Raw genomic sequence first — 22,259 nt, forward strand, 5'->3', positions numbered from 1 at the left:
TTTATCTCCCCTTGCCTAACAAAAAAAATGAATGTGTCCTTCTGTGACGAAACTGGTGCTCATGTAAAGCGCTCTGATACCTGATGTCTCGGGTCTAGTTTGCGTAATATAAAACTAAAAAAACAACAACATTACATCATATACTTTCTCACACAGGGACATCCTGGTCTTTCACTGGACTCCTATCACTGTCAGGACCTCTGGTCTTAAGACGTCACCCTCTCTTGGGGGCCTATCCCTCTCTACTGACCAAGGAGTAGTCACACAATATGACAAAGCTTCACCCTTAATGCTGCTCTGTCCTTGTGTGATGTCATCAGTGATTTCATTAATGTAATTCGTGATGGAATATGGGATTTCATGACGGATGTTATTTGTAATGTTATCTGTGAGTTACAGCATTGTAATGTTAACGACCATCAACAGAATTTCAAAGGAATTTGTACAAGCATCTACTAAGGTTTTTTTTCAGTTATTGTAATTGGCTTGTAATAAGTTGGTGGACGGTATTGGTGTTTAAAGGGTGATAGCTTACACCAGGGAGGTGGCTTGCATTAGGTTGCTGAGTGGTGATGGTTTCTATCAGGGTGTTGAAAAGGTAGTAACTTCGCTCAGGCTGCTGAAGAGCAGTAGCTTTCATCAGGGCCCTGTAGGGTTGTAGCTGTCATCAATGTGCTGATGGGTTGGTCTTTTGCAGAAGGATACTGAGAGGTGGTAGCTTGCAGCAGCATTTTAACTTCTGTACTCTCTTGCTACAGCTACAATCTGAGGACTACGAGCAGGAGTGGCCCATGCAGGTAAGAGCAGTGAGGAGGTGTGGGGGTCGGGTGGGGGGAGTTGACAGACTACGAGAAAAATTTCAATAAAAAAAAAGAATACCAATTACCTTGCGCTTGCCGTATCGCTGACTCAGCAATGCGGCGAGCCCAAGGTAAGTGTTTTTCTTTTTTTTCATTTAACTTTACATCTTCATCGTCTGTCAGCTCCACCCCACCATGCCCCCGCCCCACCGCTCTTACCTGCACTGGCCACTCCTTATTCCATTCAGTGCACTATATTCAATTCCTGTGTACACAAATGCTTTTTTTTTAAAACACTGCAAAGCACATTTATTGGGACATACCTTGAGGTAACCCCTAAGCTTCTGAGGTTTTTTCACCCCAGTGCTGAGCAATTTTTCTGATATTTAGGATACTTTGCATTTACACATTCATAACATTTTTTCCTCATGAAGTATCCATGCCTTTTGTGGTTTCAACCTACTCGCATTTTGTGGTGCAAACAAGTGTAAAACCCATTGGCGATCCTGGAAAGCTATACATTACTGAAAAGTAGCAAAAACTCTGAATTTACCCCCAAAAACTATTTGTTGAACCTAACAAAATGTCAAAAATGAGTAGGAAAAATAGCCATAGGTGACAGCTTTTTCATCTCAATTTTTTGTCATGATGGATAATTTACCAAAGCAAAGAACATTACATCTGATACACAGTTCTTGTTTCAAGGACATGCAGGTTCTCCAAAAACATGCAATACCCAGAGCCAACAACTGACCTGCAGGCATACAGAAATTCATATAGTGAATCTCTAGTGTGCTCTCCTCTTTCTTGGAAGATCATGTCTTACTCCACCCCACCCAGTCAGGTTTCCGCTCCAATTTGAGCACTGAGACCGCTCTATTGGAAGTAAATGAAATCATCAAGGAAACCCTTGACTCGGGTGGAAGAGTCATGCTGGTGTTGCTGGATTTGTCGGCAGCCTTCGACACCGTTCCTCATGAGGCCCTCTTGGGGAGACTTTACGAGATTTGTTGAAACTAATTGGGGGGCACTACCAACCAGAATATAAGATCCTTAAGTATTGCCCGGCGGTGTCGCCTCTTGAACCCACAAAGAAGTTAAACTATTGAAGAGGCAGGCGCTGGAGACTGGAAGGCAGGAAACAAGGTTTTTATTCTCTCCGGAGGAGAACACAACGAAACGGACAGAAGGTATCGTTCTGAGGTGCTCTAACTGCATCCCTGAGGCCTGGCCTCTTATACACAAGTTTATGACTTTATTGTACATTACACATTCATGTTAAAGCTTTGATGTATGAAAAAGACATTCCCGGAACTCCCTTTGAGCCCATTCCCACACACATTTACAGTCGAAGTCCCCACCCTAGTCACAACAGGTGATGAGTATCACGCAGCTGGATATTCCGCCGATTCACGGAATGTGGGGGTTTGATCGGATCTCATGGAGTGGGGGCTTTGATCAACCCGGGGATCCTTTGATGGGGGAAGCTTTCTATTGTACGGGGAGGGGCAAGGGGTGGTATCGGCAGAGCTGGGTGTCGGCCTGGGAACGGGGAAGACAAAACGGGCACACGGGGAAAAAGGGGGTTTGCATCTAAGGGCCGGAGATCATGAAAGGGAAGCAGGGAGGTGTCGCGCTGGGAACAGGATGAGGGCCTGGGGCAGAGCAGCGCGGAAGAGGGGTTTATGACTCAAGGCAGGTGCAAGCAGGGGGTGGTCAGCGTGCAGGCTTAGTGAAGGCGAAAGGCTATGTCAGGGGCCAGCGGCATGCAAAAAGGGTTCGTTCTGATCGGGGCATCTAACAAAATGGCGGGCGCGCACGACAAAAGTGTGGCATCAGGGGGAGAGGCAAGATGGCGCAGATAATGTTCACCGAAACGTACTAATTTTCAACAGTCCTCCCTTTAACATATTCAAGACATCTTGCTGGTTCATTTTCTACTCGGTTCTATTGTGGTGGGCATGAGAAAGAAAACGGTAGGAACCCTAGATGAAAAGAGTCGTAAACAATACATTTTAACATTTCTAGTTTTTAGGAGGCGGGCCTATTTGATAAACTTTGATCAATTTGTCTAGCAGGAAAGTCATAGAAATGCAATACAAAAACGATTCTGTAGCGTGAGCAGCAAGTACCTTTCATACTGGCAGGTGATTACATATATATCAGGTTCGGATTGGAGCATGATCAATACAAGGGCGGCTGGGAGAGAAATGAGGTCTAGCAGAAACGGCGATTGGGGATGTCAAATGTTCTTTGCTGCCTTTCGTTGGCGCTGTTGAGCACCGGCGGTGGAGCTACGAGTCCAGCTCGGTTCTAAGTTCTGTGTTGCAGGGCACGACCCTTTCCTCGCGTTCCTGGTCGGAAAGGTCCCTTTCGCCCTGTGTCCTTTGAGGTGATTGTCAGAAAGTTCAGATGGAAGAAGAGCGTTCAAAACAGTCCATAGGGTAGGTCAGAGGAAAAGGGGGATGGAGCAAGGCCAAATTAGGAACAAACTAGGGGAACGAGAGACCTCCAATAGGCGAGCGTGTGACCGAATTCAGAGAGCGGGGACTTGTTGACAGACACTGGACATCGAGCAGGGGCATCAGGTCGACCCTTTCTTCTCATGTTGTCGAAAACAATGCCTCGTCCTGCAGCTCTTTTCTGTCGTGGTCTCGCCTTGGCTAATGTCGCAGGTGTTCCTTAGTCTGCAGTCAGGCCTCGTGCTCCCACATCCGGTCCTTCTCTCCTCCAACAGCAGTACCCTTAAACAAGTTTGAAAAGACAGTCTTTAGAGAATTTGCAGATGAAGATAATCAAAAAGTCTATTTCTCTCCCAGCTCCAGGCAAAGAATGAAAATGCCCGTTATATTGGTGTTCACAACTGGCATATGAATGACCGGAGACGGGCTTGTTGGATTTACTATGACTTTTCCTTTACAATTATTTACTACGCAGGTATTTTGCCGGGAGACGAACATGGCTAAACATTTCCTTTCTATTGATGCATCCTGCTTTTCAACTACTACGGGGTTCATTTTGATGATTTCTTTACCTTGGACTAGTCTGTTAACCTTGTAAAACATCATTCTGGATCCTACGTAACCTTTTACAGCCCGATTACTTAATTAGGAAGGACAGGGGTTTTATGGGAAACAACCAGGGACATAGGAAACTTGTGGTAAGGGCATAAATCGACCCATCTCTCACAACCGGAAATGAGGGGTAGTTTCATAATTCCAGTTTTTGGGCGGCTGATACAGGGGAGGTAACAGGGGTGATCATTTTTCCGGTTTTGGGTATTGCGACATTTCGGGGAGGGGAGGGTCGCGTATTCTGAGGTCCTTGTTTTATACCATAGGAGCCGTTGACCTGTAGTTCCCTTTTTTCGGGCCAGATTAGGGAACCTCTGTCGCCTTACCTGTCCTTTCCCTTACGGCCCAACCTCGGTTCATTGGCTTCTAGCGGAAAAGGAGAGGTAATGACGCGGTCTCAGGGTGATTGTATTAAAGACAAGTTTTTGTACAAATACTGACGGTATTTGAAGCCAATTAGGTGGTGTGCTAGGGGTGGCAGTCTGCCAATTTCGGGGCTAATCACTCGGAAGAGTGGGAGTAAAAAAATAGAGGGAGAGAGAGAGAGAGAGAGAGAGAGAGAGAGAGAGAGAGAGAGAGAGAGAGAGAGAGAGAGAGAGAGAGAGAGAGAGAGAGAGAGTAACGGCAGGCTAAATAGTACACGTGCAACAGAGAGGGTGGCAGTGTATTCAAGAAAGGCTATTTAGTGCATTACGCAGTAAAGGGCATTCACGGGTCTGTGTTAGGATCTTGTAATCATGCAGTTTGAGCATTAGACAGGGTAGAGGGGACGTGCTTTGAGAAAAAGGAAAGAAGAAAGGAGGTACCATGTTGTCGCACTTCTCGCATTCTCGGTCCTTCGACCAGTTGGGTCGACGCCTCAGTCACACACACACATTCCCTCATAGTTTCGCATCATACGTGACATGGGTTCATTCGTCCAGTCTGGTTTAAGGGTGATCACTTTTTATCAGGTTGTGCTAATTTTTCGGGTTTGTTCGATACGTGAGTAGTTTGCAGGCGTGCTTAGACACCACCTTGCGGCGCTAGTCCGCTTCGTGTATTAGACATGGCAAGGCTTCGGATCTTCGCCACACCTCGGCTGTAATTTCTGATGTAACCTGCAGAGGGAGGAAAAAAAGGGGGTGGGGGAGACAGCGTTCGCGCACATTCAAATACATGGATTCATAAGTCCTTTACTTACCTCTTACTCGTCTTTCCTCCTCGGGGCAGGGTCCCCGGGGATATGGTTTCTGGAGTCGGGGGGGGTAGTGTGTCCATATAGGTCGTGGGCGGGGAAACGTAAAAAAGGAAACCAGAGGTGCTTAGTGCGAGGTATCTAGTCAAAGGATGTATCTCACTATCGGGATCCTTAAACCTCTTTCAACGCTGTGGCGTTCTAAGGTTCTTCGGTTCTTGGGTCAGCTCCGTTCCCTGGTACTTTGGAACGTTGTACTTTATAACATTTACATTATTTCATTTCACCCTCCCTTTACATTCCTTCATTTACACCGTTCGTTTTACCCATCCTTGGAAGTCAAGGTCTTCCCCTACGCGAGAGTTCATGGGTCAGTCGCGTACTTTGAAGGCGGAGTGTCGTGTTGTCGATCCGATCCGTCCTCCAGGGCTGGGCAACCATCTTCTTTTAACCTTAAAGAGAGAGCAGAGTAGGGTGCACAGAAAAGAACTTTCCCACCGATCCCACATTTTTAAAATAAAGCATGCAATACCCGTCCATAGTTTCAAAAACTTTATTTTGCAAAATCATTTCAGCATGTGGATTATGAGGGTGCGGTCGTATTTGGCCGGTCGTGGCAATGGCTAAAGTGCGTACAGTGGGGGGTGTCGTTTGCGGCAATAAAAACATCGGACAGTTTGACTCATTCATTTGTAAGAAACTAAAAACGTCTATTAATTGGCTGGGGGTTCGGGGGCATTTATTTTCATAATTTAGAAGCATAATCATAATGGTTGTAATCAGATTTCCTATATGCATACCGTACGTGTACGTCGTAAATGAGGTTTACATCAGTTATATAAAAAATATAATACATTTGTACATTTGTAATCAACATTTGTAACGGGGATCCTTTCATACTGTTCGTCGAGTGAGTTCTCCTTGTCTTTTCTAGCCAAGTGTACAAAGGATCATATAAAATCTCAGAACATCAAGTTTATATCAGTGCGAAGGAACACCACGAGGTGTTCGTAAGTTCCGATTGATACCAGCGCCATTTTGGGCGGGGCCGGCTCAGTCCGGAAGCCGCATCGGGGGGAAATGTTTCCCATTACTGGCAGTTTGGACCAGAGTCCTTTTCGGCAGTTCTAGAATTCATGCTAACAGAAGGAGTGGCAATGTCATGTTTGTTTCGTTGGCGCTCAAGGCAGCCGTTCCTTACCGGAAGCCTACAAAGGCCGAGGGTTCCGCCGGGGACCTTTGTAGGATCTTCAAGGCTGCGGAGATGCTGTCGGAGATGGGGGGCTCGTGCCCCAGCGGGCAAATGTTCGAGTTATATTGCTGGTCAAAGTTACTCTAGTGGTCGGGGCCCGCCTTCCAGCGGACCCAGACGCCATTTTGAGGCCCTACAGGGGCCACTCTCGTCGAGTTTGCAAGAGTGGGAGAGATCCTTCGGAGTGAAAGGAAGAGGTCTCTGTTTTGTGAAAGCGGGACGTTCGGCTGGGGTGCAGCTGTGATGCCCCCACCTGGGGGGCGAGGGAGACTGGTTCGCATCGTCTCCTTCTCCCGGTGCACTCCAGGCCGCTCCTTTTCATCGCCCCGCATGAAGGTTTCTCCACATCCGGTGTTCCCCAAGACCTGTGCTCGGTGCTGTGGGAGTATGGCCACCATTGCACGTTCGGTGCTGCGCAAGTACTGGGGTGCCGCCATGGTGTGTTCGGTGCTGTGGAAGTATTGGCACCATCGCCTGACTGGGGGTGTTCGGCGTCGGGCCGGGGGCTGGGAAACCTCCTATCGGTGGAGGTGGGAGAGGCTCGTCCGCGTCGCCTCTCCCTCCCAGCCCAACTTGGACAAATTGTTGTGGAGGTACGTGCAGGACATCCCGCCGTCCAGGGCTGCTGCGGCTGTGACGGAAGAGAAAAGGAAGAGGTGCCTCGTTCTTCTCTGGACATGTGGCGGGACTGCTTAAGTCTATCCAGGCCCGTTGCGGCTGGCCGAGGAGACATGTGGCGGAACTACCTACAACTGCCCAGGCTGCTGGCTCCTGCCTCTCCTCTGGCTCCCCCATACGTTAAGATCTCCTGACCAAGAGTTGGCGGCCGGGCCCGCCTTATATGGGTTGCCGTTGGTTGGGCGTAGCCGTAACCCTGCCCTACTTTGGAATGTTCCAGAATGGGGGGGGGCGAATGTTCTGTTTGACTTTCATTTTCTACAGTTTACCGTTATTATTCCTTGTTTGTTGTGTTAAATTAAAAGTTCAAGTTCATTAATGGTCTACGGATTTTGTTTTACCATTTCTTTCTTTTCAGGTTGCTTTTATGCTAAGTTTCTGCTAACAGAGGTTGAGTAACACGGAAACACGTGTAGAGGGATGACGCAGATTTGTACATTACATACACACAAACTCAGACGGGGGACAGTACAAGTACGACATACAAAGACCCAAGACGAATATAAAACAGTTATTGGTCATAATTATCTCTTTCCGTCTGTGAACTTGAAACGAGGCTGGGTTCCCGTCTTGACGTTGCCCGACCTAGGAGAACTTGAGCATGCCGCTGAAATTGTCCTGGCGAAATCTGTGCCATCGGGCATAATCAAACGTGGTGGTTCTGTCTGGTCTGTCTATATAAGTCGGGTTCTTCTTTGTCTCGCGCTTTTTCTCGTACTGCCGGTCTGTCGTTCTTGTCGGCCCTTTGCCTTTACTCACGCTCAGTAGAGTCGGGCATTGGGCTTTCCAGTGTCCGACATACCTACAAAAAGCGCATTGGTTTTGCCCTAAGTCTGGTCGCCTTTTGCATAGTGTCGGGGGATAAGTTGTGGGTAGCGGTGTCCTGGGGTTGTCCTGTCGGTATATTTCTCTACTTGGTTTGTCCTCGTCTTTTCTCTGTCGTTGCATAGCCTCTCTGCGCCACATACCGAGACTGTCGAGCATAATCGGCGTTGTTTTATTATTTCGAAGGGCTATTTCTAACGTTTCTATTTTATCAAGGTCAAAGGATCCTGCCAGTGGCCACTGTTTGTCTTGACTATCTTCGGTATACCTGTGCCACAATTTATTATAGGCTATGGTGACTAATCCATAGTTTATGAACATGTCCTTATTAGGGGTGCCTTCTAGTGGAGCTATATGGTCCACCTCTAATACACGGTCCGGGCTAAACAGGCTATTAATCAGTGGGGAGAAGACAGACATGACGGCTCGTAACGAGGGACTAAAAAGTCAGCACTGCCTATCTTATCACTAGGTGCAAAGACTGGACAGAATATTTCTATTCTACGTTGTTTGCAGGCAGTGAATACCTCATGGATCAAAATAACAAAAGACCAATAAATAACAATGGGGAGAATGAGTAGGTCCGCAAAGATCTGCGTTACCTACCCTTTTCACTATCTGCAAAAAGGGTGGTCTCTTCCCTGTTTGCAGACAGGGAATCTCCAGGAAACAATAGTTTGCGAACAACAGTTCAGTTTCAAGTGATTATTGAGTGGGGGAGAAAAAATAAGCACGGCTGTTGCCCTACCTATCCTCCACTGCTTGCAAAGAGAGAGCCCGTTGTTTCTCCGTTTGTAGACAGTGAATCTCCAAATAAATAAAGAGCAATACTAGTATTTTTAAACAATCAAGCAATCAAGCAATTATTTCGCAACTTGTCGTGATTACACGACCTTACCCGGACCATGTGGACAGTTTCTCGTCTTCCGAATCCAGCGCCCGATCGTCCTCTTTTTCTCGTATTTCTCACGGCACTCCTGATGGTCCCCAGTCAGGACCGTAGATCACTCGAGAGAGGTCTGTTCGGAACTAGTGAAGTTCGGATGATCGGCTGCCAGACGAGGGTCTATTGGGCAAGAGCTCTCCCGATCGTTGCAGTCGTTCACTCTGTCGTCGGGACCTCTCCCACTGGATCCACGAGTCGCTGATGGGCCCCACGCTTGGGACGCCAATTGTTGAAACTAATTGGGGGGCACTACCAACCAGAATATAAGATCCTTAAGTATTGCCCAGCGGTGTCGCCTCTTGAACCCACAAAGAAGTTAAACTATTGAAGAGGCAGGCGCTGGAGACTGGAAGGCAGGAAACAAGGTTTTTATTCTCTCCGGAGGAGAACACAACGAAACGGACAGAAGGTATCGTTCTGAGGTGCTCTAACTGCATCCCTGAGGCCTGGCCTCTTATACACAAGTTTATGACTTTATTGTACATTACACATTCATGTTAAAGCTTTGATGTATGAAAAAGACATTCCCGGAACTCCCTTTGAGCCCATTCCCACACACATTTACAGTCGAAGTCCCCACCCTAGTCACAACAGGTGATGAGTATCACGCAGCTGGATATTCCGCCGATTCACGGAATGTGGGGGTTTGATCGGATCTCATGGAGTGGGGGCTTTGATCAACCCGGGGATCCTTTGATGGGGGAAGCTTTCTATTGTACGGGGAGGGGCAAGGGGTGGTATCGGCAGAGCTGGGTGTCGGCCTGGGAACGGGGAAGACAAAACGGGCACACGGGGAAAAAGGGGGTTTGCATCTAAGGGCCGGAGATCATGAAAGGGAAGCAGGGAGGTGTCGCGCTGGGAACAGGATGAGGGCCTGGGGCAGAGCAGCGCCGAAGAGGGGTTTATGACTCAAGGCAGGTGCAAGCAGGGGGTGGTCAGCGTGCAGGCTTAGTGAAGGCGAAAGGCTATGTCAGGGGCCAGCGGCATGCAAAAAGGGTTCGTTCTGATCGGGGCATCTAACAAAATGGCGGGCGCGCACGACAAAAGTGTGGCATCAGGGGGAGAGGCAAGATGGCGCAGATAATGTTCACCGAAACGTACTAATTTTCAACAGATTGGTCTCAGAGGAACGGTGCTGAGTTGGTTGAGATCTTACCTAGCGGGTCGTCGACAAGTAGTCTGGGCCCCCCCGTACTCTGCCGAGATGCCGCCGATGGATGTCGGAGTTCCGCAAGGGTCGGTGCTCAGCCCGACCCTTTTTAACATCTTTTTGACTCCATTGGCGGTACTGGCGGAGTCTATGGGTGCCCGGATCATTTCATACGCTGACGACACCCAGCTTCTCTTCACCTGCAAAAAGGGTGTGGAATTCGATGGGGAGAGCATCCGTGGCTGCCTTGGGGCTGTCTTCGACTGGTTTCAGCGAAGCAGCCTCAAGTGCAACCCTGACAAATCAGAGGTGCTTTTCTTTGGCTGTCAGGTTGATCCACCTTGTCAGGAATGGTGGCCGGTGAGTATGTCACCACCCTCTTCCTCCTCCATTGTGGCGAAAAATCTTGGGATTAAAATAGACAATACCCTTTCACTTAAATCCCAAATCACAGGTCTCACCGGTACATGCTATGGCCTGTTAAAAATGTTGCGCAAATTCCTCCCTCTGCTTCCTGTGGTCCACAGGAAGTTGACGGTACAGGCCTTAATTTGCTCCAGGCTCGACTACTCCAATGTCCTCTACCTTGGTCTGCCTGACTTCCTCCTGCACAAACTTCAGGTAGTCCAGAATTCTGCAGCTAGGGCCATTTATGGCCTACCCCGCCACGCTAGGGCATCGGAGTTGCTTCTTTCCCTCCATTGGCTTCCTGTTAGGAAGCGGATTACATTTAAGGCCCTTACATTGGCCCATAAGGCACTCCACTTGGTAGGTGCCCACTATATTCAGAAGCGGCTTCTTTTCTATAAGCCTACCCTATCTCTCAGATCTGAATCTCTCGGCCTGGCAACTGTTCCACCCATTTGTAAAGCCAGGATAGGCGGCCGCTCTTTTAAACATCTTGCCCCTAAACTGTGGAACTCACTTCCCATTGATCTGCGCCGCCTTTCTAATTTGCTGGCCTTTAGAAAAGCCCTGAAAACTTGGCTCTATAATCAATAATCTGTACTTTCCCTGCCTCCTTACTTCCCTTCTTCTTTTCTTTCTTTTCAGCCATGGGTCAGAAAGCGCCGGGACACTCCTTGGAGTAGCCGTGCGCTATATAAGACACCCATTAACATAACATAACATAACATAGTAAAATACAATGAATGAAAGTGGGTATGAAGGAAACCTATGAATTCCTGAAATGTGCACAAGGTTTTGAGTTTAGGAACAGTGGTTATTTGTACACCTCCGAATTTGTGGTTACCCATACTATCATGTGATTCAGAGGGTATTTTGCAAAGTGTCTTAATATTTGGACACTGGCTTACCATTTGAAAGCCAAAAATGAAGATTCATTCAATTGGTAATAACAAATGTTCTACTATTCTGTGTTTCCACAAGTTGTCTGATAGAAACAGTACCCACTTGTGTGGCTGTATATAGTGCCGATGAGACAAACCACCCCAAAACATGACTTGGAGATATCACATTTCATCCAGGAAAATCAGCGCTTTTTGATAGTGTGGGTAGTTGTGCCTTTTGGCCTCTAGCTCAGCCCCACTGAGAGAAACCTTCCAAACCCAGACATTTCTGAAAACTAGGCACCTAGAGGCATGCAGGATTGTGTAACGTGCATTTTCCTACCCACAATGTCCTTAAGACCTCAAACCATGGCAAAAACATACATTTTTCTCACATTTCAGAGAGAGAAAGTACAGGAATCTGCTGAGATCCACAAAATTCCTATTACCAAGGGTTTCCTCACTTCTCACAAAAAAATAGTATTTCCCTTGTGTGGCTGGTCCTTATGCTCGCCACAGGAACGGATCAAACCAATTTGGAATTTTATGGCTCCACCCCCAAAAAGAGTACTAACAATATTTCATGGTGTCTAGTGAGCTTTCTGCCTCCCAGAAGTCAGATTGGGCGTAAACACCACCTATCTTCCCTCATTGAAGGCAATAAGACTGTTGTGCCCATAGAATTGAGATTGAGTGCAGGCCCATTCCTGGGGGGTGCTCCACACAAAAAACAATACATATGGCAGTCCCTGATGCCTACTGAGCATAATGCTCCCCCTATCCGCCTTCTCAGTGTGGCAACAAGACTGATTTTTTCCAAGAGAGCATAGGCATGGGCCCTGTGGTGCTTCTCCTCCCCAGAGTCAGTGATCCCTGATGGTATAACGAAGTGGATCCCTGCTTTGGGAATTGCATGCCCAGCACCAATCTCCAAACTGGGAACCACTAGGGAAAGATAGGGGAGATTGTTCACTTACCAATTCTTCCTCCTCTCCTGTGCTGATTTGTGTTCCAGGTGCAGAGTTATACAACCCCCAACACCAATCAAAAGTGAAAGCAGACTATGCCATTAGCACAGTCTGCTTTCACTTTTGTTTTGCTGTGACGTCAGTGCGTTGTGTGTGTTGGCGTTACAGAAAAATAAAAATAAATTAAACTAAGACAGCAAGGGGAGTGCTTCCTTCGCGTCTTGAATTTAATTTCTGAAAGAAAATTATTCTAGTGCTTTCACCAGAGAATTTTCTTTTCAGGTATAGAGGGCGAACCGTTGATATCTTCTGCGCTAGGAAGGGAACGTAGGGGATGCCAGCTGGTCATCCACTGCATGTAAGCGGTTAATAAACGGTGGACCTGATTCTCACTGAAGTCCTGAATTTAGGAGCAGAAATTTGCACTACTGCTTGGACATTCATTTCCAACTTTCAGAAATGTGCAGATGTTCACAAAAGTATGCTTAAAAAACTCCTCCTGGTGCAGGTTTCCAGGTGCACTACTGGGAAGGTCATGTGACAGTGCAGTCAGTATCCTATTTCTCGTGTACGAAGTTTTCGGTAATGGGAATTCCGCACAGGGGGAATAGAATCCACTTTCATAATTCAAACTTTCTTCTCTTTTTCCCTGTGATGAAAACAGTTTTCCTCCACCCCTAGCAAATCTGGGAGTTAAAAATGACCCTCAACGTCTAGGGAAGGGATTTACACCAAAGGATTTAAACCAGCCCTTGGCTGGAGTAAAAATCCTGGGGGCATATTACCAACGTTAAGCGATATTTATCGCTAACGATGCTTAGCAACGAATTTTTTAACGCTAAGCATCGTCAGAAATTATCGCAGACAAACCTTGCTATTATCAAGGTTTATCGCAAATGCGATAAAAAACGGCCGCAATGCATGAATATCGCTGAAAAGTCCGCGATATTCATGCATTACCGAGCTAATGCTCTTAGCCATGTTATCCACCTCCCATTGGATAACATGGCTAAGAACTGCTCAGGGCAGGTGTTAGTTTTTGGAGATATTCACGCTTAGCGCGAATATCTCCAAAAGTTGGTAATAGGAGATAGCGATGTTAGCGACTGTTTCCAGTCGCTAACATCTTGGCACGCCCACTTTGCATGTCATTAGTGATAAATATCACTGACATGCAAAGTGGGGCCCAAGATGGTCGTTATCTCCTACTAGCTGTCGCTAACTGGTGTTAGCGACAGCTAGGTAATAGGGAGATAATTTTATCTCCGCTTTCTTGGCTTTTAAAGCCAAAAAAGCGGAGATAAACCCCCTTGATAATATGCCCCCTACTGTTTCCAAGCTGGAAAAGGAAATGAGAGGAATTGGTGAAAGCCCACAAACGCCTGTTTGTTGGCATTCAGATACTTCCATGGCTAACATTTTCTCACCCTTTGAGATAGATTTACAGACGCAGAGAACTCAACGCTCCGGATGGAGATCTCTGCACATGTGCATATGTTATGCTTGACAGTAATACCTTTTTTAATTCCTGGCAAGCGTAAAATAGTTACATTTGGTCATAACCTTACAACCGAATTTACCTTTGTGAATAAAGCTCAGTGTTATTTTACCCAACTTACTTTATCGATCTGAAAAGGATGGCATGATAATCCTATCGATAATAAAACATGTGAAAATTAAATTAATACAGGTCTCTGCACCAGGTTGATTGACAAGCTACACCATCTATCCAGATACAGGAGCATACATCATTTTGCCTCCTGATTACACTGAGTCAAATTTACTTTTAACATATTTGCATGGGACTCAGTACTATTATACTGGTCCACATTTCACTTCAGGCGTATTGTGAGAGCTCTATGGGTGTTCCTGTGCCGTGGTGATGTACATGGTGCAGTTCAAAATAGAGATGCATTTTGAGCGCTTTGCGGATGTTTTAGTACAGACATAAAGTGTGCGCTAGAGGCATTGAGGTATATTGTGTGAGCTAGGGTAATGTATGTCATTGAGGTGGTAATGGTCCTTCGGACTTTAGTGATAATGGTGCACAGAGCTGATCAGGACTGAGGTTTCATTGAGGGATCTCTGTATATGTTTCACTATTCAGATATCAGGCCATGCTCCAGGGAAGGATAGCAGTACATTGTGAGAGCCCCAGAAAGCTAACTCCAGTGATAAATGCATGGCACAGATCAGAATAGTAATTTGCATATAGCCAGGTTCTGAACTGGGATGGTGCAGTGAGCTAAAAAACGGTGATGGATCAAGCACTGATCTGTTGACTGGGTAGGAATGTTCTGATTAACTCCGATACTCTGTCCATCACCACCCCCTTTTGAAACAGATCAGAATAGTAGCACGTTGTAAAATATCTCTGGATGTCTCATTACTGAGATGTCAGTGACTCGGAAGCCCGGTACTCACAGTTCTGCGGTGCGGACTGCTGCTCAGCTCAACATCATGTGACTCTGGGCAATAGCTCACATAATCTCCCCGACAGCCTCCGCCTTAAGGGGGTAATATGTTCATGCTTTACAGATATGAATAGCTGTACAATATGAGTGCTGTCTGGGATTGTGACAATGGGGACCTGTAAGAGCTCTGGGGTAGATGAGCGTAGGGATTGTGCACAAGTGTGAGCTAATATACAATTAATGTCTGAGAGCTCACCCTTATTTTCAACACTCGAATATCATAGTCAGGGCAGATGTACAGCGAGACAGCCAGAATGATGTCTCAGTACAGGTGTAATTTTAATAATGCATAATGCAAATATGTAACTGTGAAGCTCTTTATTTGTCTTATTGCTCATTGCTGTGATACCAGTGCATACTACCTTTGAAAATGAAGCTATATTGCATGAGCTGGGTGGAAATGTCAGTACTGGGATAGCCTTGGGAAAGGTAGGGCATGATAAAAATGAAATATGAATAATTCAGTTCTTGGGATCCTGAGTTTTCTATGGGTTGGACAAACGTACATTATGACAGCTCTAAGGACATCTCTTATCTGGTACAAGCGTGCGATGGCACGGTGAGAGCTTGGGGGAAGCCTCATTGACAGGACAGATTTGTAGGTGATAGTTCAGTGCAGTGGTACATTGTGAGTGTTCTGTTGCTCCATCTGATTCTTAACTAGGAAAGGCTTCCATATGTTATGCTATGTTATGTTAATAACAACTTCTAAAGCGCACGGGCACCCAAGGGTTTCATGGCGCTATTAGTGAGGGTAATTGCTGGCGAGTAACCTATACAGATGCTTGCCTAAACAGCCAGGTCTTTAAAGCTTTCCTGAACACCATGAAATTATCACAGCTTCGGATTGTCAAAGGAAGGGCATTCCAGGCTTTTGGGGCAAGATGAGCGAAGCGACAACCCCCTTGTCGCTTCCGTTTGAAAGAGGGAATGGTAAGTAAATAAAGATGGGCTGATCGGAGATTTCGGGTGGGCTCATACTTCACGATCATGCTGTTATTAAACCTGGGGCTTTTCACATGAAGGGCTTTGAAAGCCACACAGCCAGCCTTAAATACAATCCGTTGGGCAATAGGAAGCCAGTGGAGATCGGCCAGCAGTGGTCTTGCCGAGCGCCATTTAGGCTGTTTATAAACGAGTCGGGCCGCTTGATTCTGAACAATCTGCAAGCGCCTTATTAATCCAAGGTAGATGGAATTCGAAAAGTCCAGCCGAGAGAGGACCAATGCAAGCACCACCTGTATGAGTGCCGAGTGGATCAGCAGGTGGGCAGTTTTTTTGATTTTGCGCAGTTGATGGAAGCTAGAAGAGATCACAGCTCCCACCTGACCTCTGAGTGAGAGATCTGAGTTGATAATAATCTCAAGACTTTTCACCGAGGGAGAGGGCGAGGAAGGAGGCCCTAGTTCCATTGGCCAGAAGTGCGGGCCCCAACTGCCCTCGCTTTTTTCCTGGAAGCACCAGCTCTGTCTTTCCTGGGTTGAGTTTCAGGTGATTCTCATCCATCCACCGCTAAATATGCAGCATGGTGGCCTGAAATTCAAAAACAGAGTCCGGGGAGTCCAATGGGAATATTAATTGCAGATCGTCAGCATAATTAAATATTATGACCTTTCTGTTTTTGAGAGAATGTAGTAGGGGCTTGAGATATAAATTAAATAGAAGCGGGACAGGGAAGAACCTTGAGGAACCCCGCAAGTAGGGACATGCTTGGGGGCCGTGAAGTTCCCAAGCCTAACCGCCTGAGTACGGTCAGTCAGGAAAGATTTGAACCAGCTGAGTGCAGACCCACGCACGCCGGCCTGTTCGACACGGTGAGGTAAGATGGGCAGCTGAGGTGCACTGTGAGAGGTTGGTGGGCACATACTAGGACAACTTTGAGTGGACCAGGTCAGATGCATTGGGGGAGCTCAGGTCAATTGTTTATTAGGACACCTTTGTGAGGGTCAGATCAGATAAATTCTGAGAACTCGGGTTGTCGCGTGACTAGGACGGCTTAATATGGGGCAGGTCAGCTGGACATCTCAGGACTAGAATTGATTTGCATGGGGTATGTCAGATTGGTATGCTGATATTAGGAGAGCTTTGCCTGGGGGTAGGACAGGTGGATGTCTAAGTAGTAGGGTAGCTTTGTATTTGGCATCTCGGATTAGAGGTACATTTTGAGAGCTCGGTGGATGTCTCATGTCCAGAAGAAGCTGTACAAGGCGCCGATCAGTACAGAGCTCTTTAGTGATATCTTGTTGAGTATCTCATTCCAGGATATACTTGCATGGGCAGGTCAGATGCGCTGTGAGAGCTTGGATCATCTCAGTACTAGGATAGCTTTGCATCAGGCAAAACAGGGTAGGAGTGGGGTTGAAACAATCAGATTTAGTTCCGGGGTCTCAGAAAATGCAGGTTAGTGGGTCCCAACCGGGAGGGTTGATTTTAGACTGTTCACCAGTGGTGTGCCAAATCCTGACTTTCCACACCCCTTGGAAACTGAGCACCAGGTACACCCCGCTAGCACCTAAAACTCACAAGATACGTGGAGGAGCCAGCTAGGGCTTACTCATGAAGGTGCTTGGCACTAGAGAGTCAGAACTCAACAATGCACACAATAATCCCCCAATTGCTAGAATGTCCAGCCAATGATTGTTCTTGTAATTTATCCTCACTAAAACACAATACTGTTCAATTTCTACCAAATGCCATCTACTATAAGAAAAGAGTAATGTTTCTAAACAAGTGTATTAGCTGAATTAATATATTCTGTGGGGGTATACGACAGCAAATGTGGAATGATTAGGCTGTATCAGATGCTCCTTCCAGCCCACATCGGTGACATCTCTGGGTGGTCTTTCTAGAGTTGAGTGGTTTGTCTTACAGTGTTTCTTCCCACCTGCACTATAGGTGACTCTACTGAATGGGGCAGATCTGTATTACCTGGATTGCTGAAATGAGTCAATAAGAAGTCCTGGAATATACATTGAACGTTCCAGCCACTTCCTGTGCTGTCTTTCTAGAAACAGTTTGGCAGCTGCACTATTTTGATGTATTGGCTTTCAGGCAAGTCAGGCAAGATCTATGTCTTCCAGGTAACAGCAGGCAGGAAGGACTGGTGGGGCTGGGAAGCTCTCTCCCACAACACTCTTAAAAACTGGCCCAAAGGAGATAGCAGCGATCACTTTTAAATCCACCCTCCTATTGTGGGGCAAAGGGAAGGCCCTGGCCACAAAGGTCAGACCTATAATATGATCCTGCGCCAATTCCAAATATTGATCAGGGATTGATACTCAACAACAACACTACAATGGCCCATACACATTCACCCAGTATCCCTGATGCGCTGGGTCAATTTGTTTGTTTAATCAAATGTTTCTTTTTATAGGTCCCTTGTGGACATCAGTTAACTAACTAATCTTGATATCAACTTTCCTTCGACTTGGTCGATGGACCAATTAGTTGAATAGTTAATGGAAATGATAACTACTAACTTAACAACCATTTAGTCAAAATTAATACAGACTCTCGGTAAGGTTAATAACAAACTTTTATCTCAAATTTAAAGGTAAATGCTAATCTGCATTAGGTCACAATTACAAACATCGAATACCATGACAAGAGAAATTATGCATTTTGTACAGACTCATTATGCAATGACATTATGCAATGAAGGAGTGGATAGAGTAAGAGACAAAAGTTTCAGCAAATAATTATGCCAGATAATAATATACCTAACGGAGGAATAGATGAAGAGACAATAGGTTCATCTAAAATAATGCATTTTAATATATTGTTGACGGAGGTGATAGGTAGCGAGACAAAAGTTTCAGAGACAACGACGTCAATGCTGAGATTCTGAGAACGATATAGACTAAATACAAACCTATCGGTCTGTAGAGAAAACCATCCCCTGGACCCAGGAGATGATGGAGGCTCCCCAATAAGGAATCAGAAAACACAAGATATAAGGAGAGGAACCAGACAAGACAAGACCAGCGAGGCCTCTCTGCAAGCCGATGGACAGCGACGCATCTCCCATCTTCTCTCCTGTCAGCCTAAGCTTTTCCAACCACACCCCTAAAGGCACCCTAGCTGTAGTCTAAATTGACATGTCCATCCCTCAAATGTTGCATTTTACCCTCTAACTCGCACAGGGATTGGTGGGCTGAGGAGGTGGCGTTGTCACGCTACCATGACTTTACCTTTATTCAACAACTTTATTGTGTACAACAGTTCCCATGGTCTGAATCTCAGCTTATTGGCACGCTTCCCACATAAGTTAGAAAAATTTACATTATTTATATGTGAATTAAAGGTATTCGCAGTGAACATCTTCAGTCCCCCGCTCGGGTAAAGTAGTTGGCAGGTGACTGACACACTGGCATTCACTCCTTCATGTCCTCTGCAGTGCACAGTACATCTTTTTTCTCCTCATGGCAGAAGAAACTCACTCCTAACAGCTCCCCCCTCCCACCATAGCCAAGTTAAATAATATGGCGTCTCCATTCAGCAAACTAAAGTAAATAGAAATGAAAATTCACTACTTCCCATTAAGATCACCTAGCATAAGCTTAGCGCGAAAAGCAGCATTAATCATTACTTTATAGCATGAAGCAAAGGGCAAAATACTGGATCACATGCGGCCTATTCATGTCATTTCTTCTAAACCACAAAGTTATTACATTATTATTCATTTACGTGTTAGTTCAGGAATGCGCAACGCTATTTCCCCATGTTTATGTTAGGTGTACGTTAGTTTACTATATCTACTTATTGTTAGTACGTATTGTAGGGGTACTCAATTCGAGCAGGTTTCATTTTTGCGAAACCTTGCTCCATCAGATGGTTGTCTACAGACCCAACATTTCTCATCTAAACTAATGACGGTGCTCCAGTCAGGAGCAAACGGGTAGAACTCAGCAGTAGGTTGCTGCTGCATTTCTAAAGAGAACCCTGTCTCCCTCCTCCAACACCTCATAGTATGGCGCTTTCCAAGCTTGAGGGATGAGAGTAATACAACACTGTGTTAGTCTGGCAGGCTCTCCCAGCTCCATTTTGTATACAGACTCATACTGAGGAATTGAGTAGATGCCCAGACGTGGGTCCCTTGATCACTTTGCCACTGGATTCAAGTTAGCCTAGCTGATGAAGGGTGTTACCCAGAAACTGGTCCCAAACTGTTTCCGTTTCAAGGAAGACCTGGCTTGTCAGTTCGAGCTGGACTGTTCCCATGAGGCACAGAGTCAAGACTGGTTTGCATATAGCTGGTTCTGAACTGACGTGGTGAAGTGAGCTAAAGAATGATGATGGATTCAACCCAGATCTGTGACTGGGAGTGAGTGTTTGAAAAGTTTCAGCGCTCCGTTCATCATCTCCTTGTGTTTGATTTGTTCACCCTAAGTTGGCAGGGTATGCCAAGTAGTAGGTATCTTTCTCACTTTGCCACTATATTCAAGCTAGCCTGGCTGATGAAGGGTGTTACCCAGAGAACGACCCCAGGATTCTTGTTTCTGGTTCAGGGAAGACGTGGCTTGGCAGTTCGGGCTGGACTGTTCCCATGAGGCACAGGGTACTGATTTGCATATAGCAGGGTCTTAATTGAGGTGGCGAAGTGAGCTAAAGAACGATGATGGATTCAAACCAGATCAGTGACTTGGGGCGAGTGTCTGAAAAGTTTCAGTGCTCCGTCCATCGTCGCCTTGTGCTTGCTCCACACTTCCACTACACTCACACACACAGGAATATAGCACAGAAGCCAGCTGAAATGATCAGAACAAACAATTTTTCCAGCGAGGCCACGATGCCACTTGTCCACACAGGGATCGGGGGAAAAAAACTTTTCATGCAACTAGGAGTACACCCAGCCAGCCCTGTAAGCCGACTGCAGACACACTTACAAAGGAAGGCATACTTGGTGCGCCACTCCAGCTACATAGCACTGTGGGTCATAGTACCTTACTTCGGGGTTCTCGGTGCACATGCATGATGGTCGAGCGAGCTGACACCAATGTAAAAGTACAAAAGAATTCCAGAGACTCACATGCATGTTCACTTACAGCAAATCATGCACTGGCATTCCCATCCCAAAGCAGAGCACGAAGGAACCCACAGTAGTAGTTCAGCATGGCAGGATACTGATCAGTATAGAGGTACATAGAGATGGATGTCCTCAGTTACGTAGGCATATGCAGCCTCACAATTGGGGTAGTGCATACTACCAGATGTATTGCATTTTAAATCATTTTAAATTAATTTTTTGCTTCCTGCTTTTACCCGCATTAACTTTTTATTTAAAGGAAAACAGAGCTGGAAGTATGCTAGGCACCTATCCCTTGTACTTAGGTTTCATCACACAACTGGTCTCTCTCCTTTGAATAGTAGAATTTGTATAGATATTTTGAAACCCTTAAAAAAACAAAAATCAGTTCCAGGCAAAGTAATCATAAGGGAGGCAATTTCTTAGTTTTTTGTTTCAGCTTTATGAATCGGACATGCCAATAGAGTTTATGTTAAGAAAATGTGCCTGCGTTGCATTTATGTAAAGTTTAACAAACAACCTTATTTGCCAGTGTTTCAAGTGAGCCAAAATAATATCTCCAGACTCCACATTAGCCCCCTTAATGGTATCCTACAAGCCACAGCACCACGTCTTCAGGTCTGAAGTAATATCCCATCACCTTCATCGTCAAGGAACTCCATTGGTTCCCCGTGCAGCGCACACCACCGGGTGTAGTTATCATTGGTGCAGTGGGTGCAGTGGCTTCAGGGCCCAGAGCCCTGATGGGGCCCATTGAACCCTGATAATTGCTATATTTTGCTACCCTCTGCAGCAGTCAACGGGGCAATTTTCCTTTCTTGCACCCTTGGTACGCTACTGAAACACGAGCTTCAAAACAAGCTGCATCATTTACAAATCCATCACTACCAGTACCCCAGTTTATTTTACAGACGAGCTCACTGTCACTCATGGCTCTCACCATCGGAGTGTAAGAGTAAAAATTGTAAAAAATCAAAAAGACATCTATTTTCCCATGACAACATCACTGTATCCATTAGGGTCGCCCCAGTGCTGCACCAGTTTAGTAGTTTTAAAGACACTTCTCTTTAAAGAGTGCTATATCACAGTGCATTAACAGTACACTTCTGTACCCAGACCCCAGCTTCCAGTCATTGATTCTATACATGCCTTTTTTTTTCTCAGAGTTTTATATAGCGCAAAATTGACCCAACGGTATCAGGGATTAGAGCGCGTACATGTGCACCAGTTGTGTTACATAAGGACAAATTCATTTTTGTTAGGCACGGGGAGATTAAGTGATTTGCCAAGAATCTCAGGATGTTGAGCGTCATTGCCAAGACTCGAACCCGAGTCCCCAGATTTGCGGTTGACCGCCCTACCGTTAGACTACATTCTCTTCCCATTTGCCTCTCCCCATCTGCCTTTGACCCTATACATTGATCCGCCGCCTTTTGGCTTGGTTTGTACTATGCATACTACATGCAAAAGCTATAGGCTAGTAAATATGTAACCTGCCTAGTGTTTGCCATCCTGAGAAAATATTTATTTATTTAGAGTTTTATACAGCTCTAGCTAAGAGATAGCAGGCAAAACTGTATATTTGTCGACAGTATTTGCCT

At 46.0% G+C, this 22,259-nt stretch overlaps 1 protein-coding gene across 1 annotated transcript in view; it reads left to right on the plus strand.

Moving 5' to 3' along the window:
* Positions 1 to 22,259, plus strand: part of LOC144819668 (uncharacterized) — a 510,454-nt gene that overhangs the window by 150,598 nt on the left and 337,597 nt on the right. The gene's annotated exons all lie outside the window — the stretch shown is intronic.

The sequence above is a fragment of the Lissotriton helveticus genome, chromosome 2_1 (genome assembly GCF_964261635.1).
Source record: "Lissotriton helveticus chromosome 2_1, aLisHel1.1, whole genome shotgun sequence".
In the NCBI taxonomy this organism is placed as follows: Eukaryota; Metazoa; Chordata; class Amphibia; order Caudata; family Salamandridae; genus Lissotriton; species Lissotriton helveticus.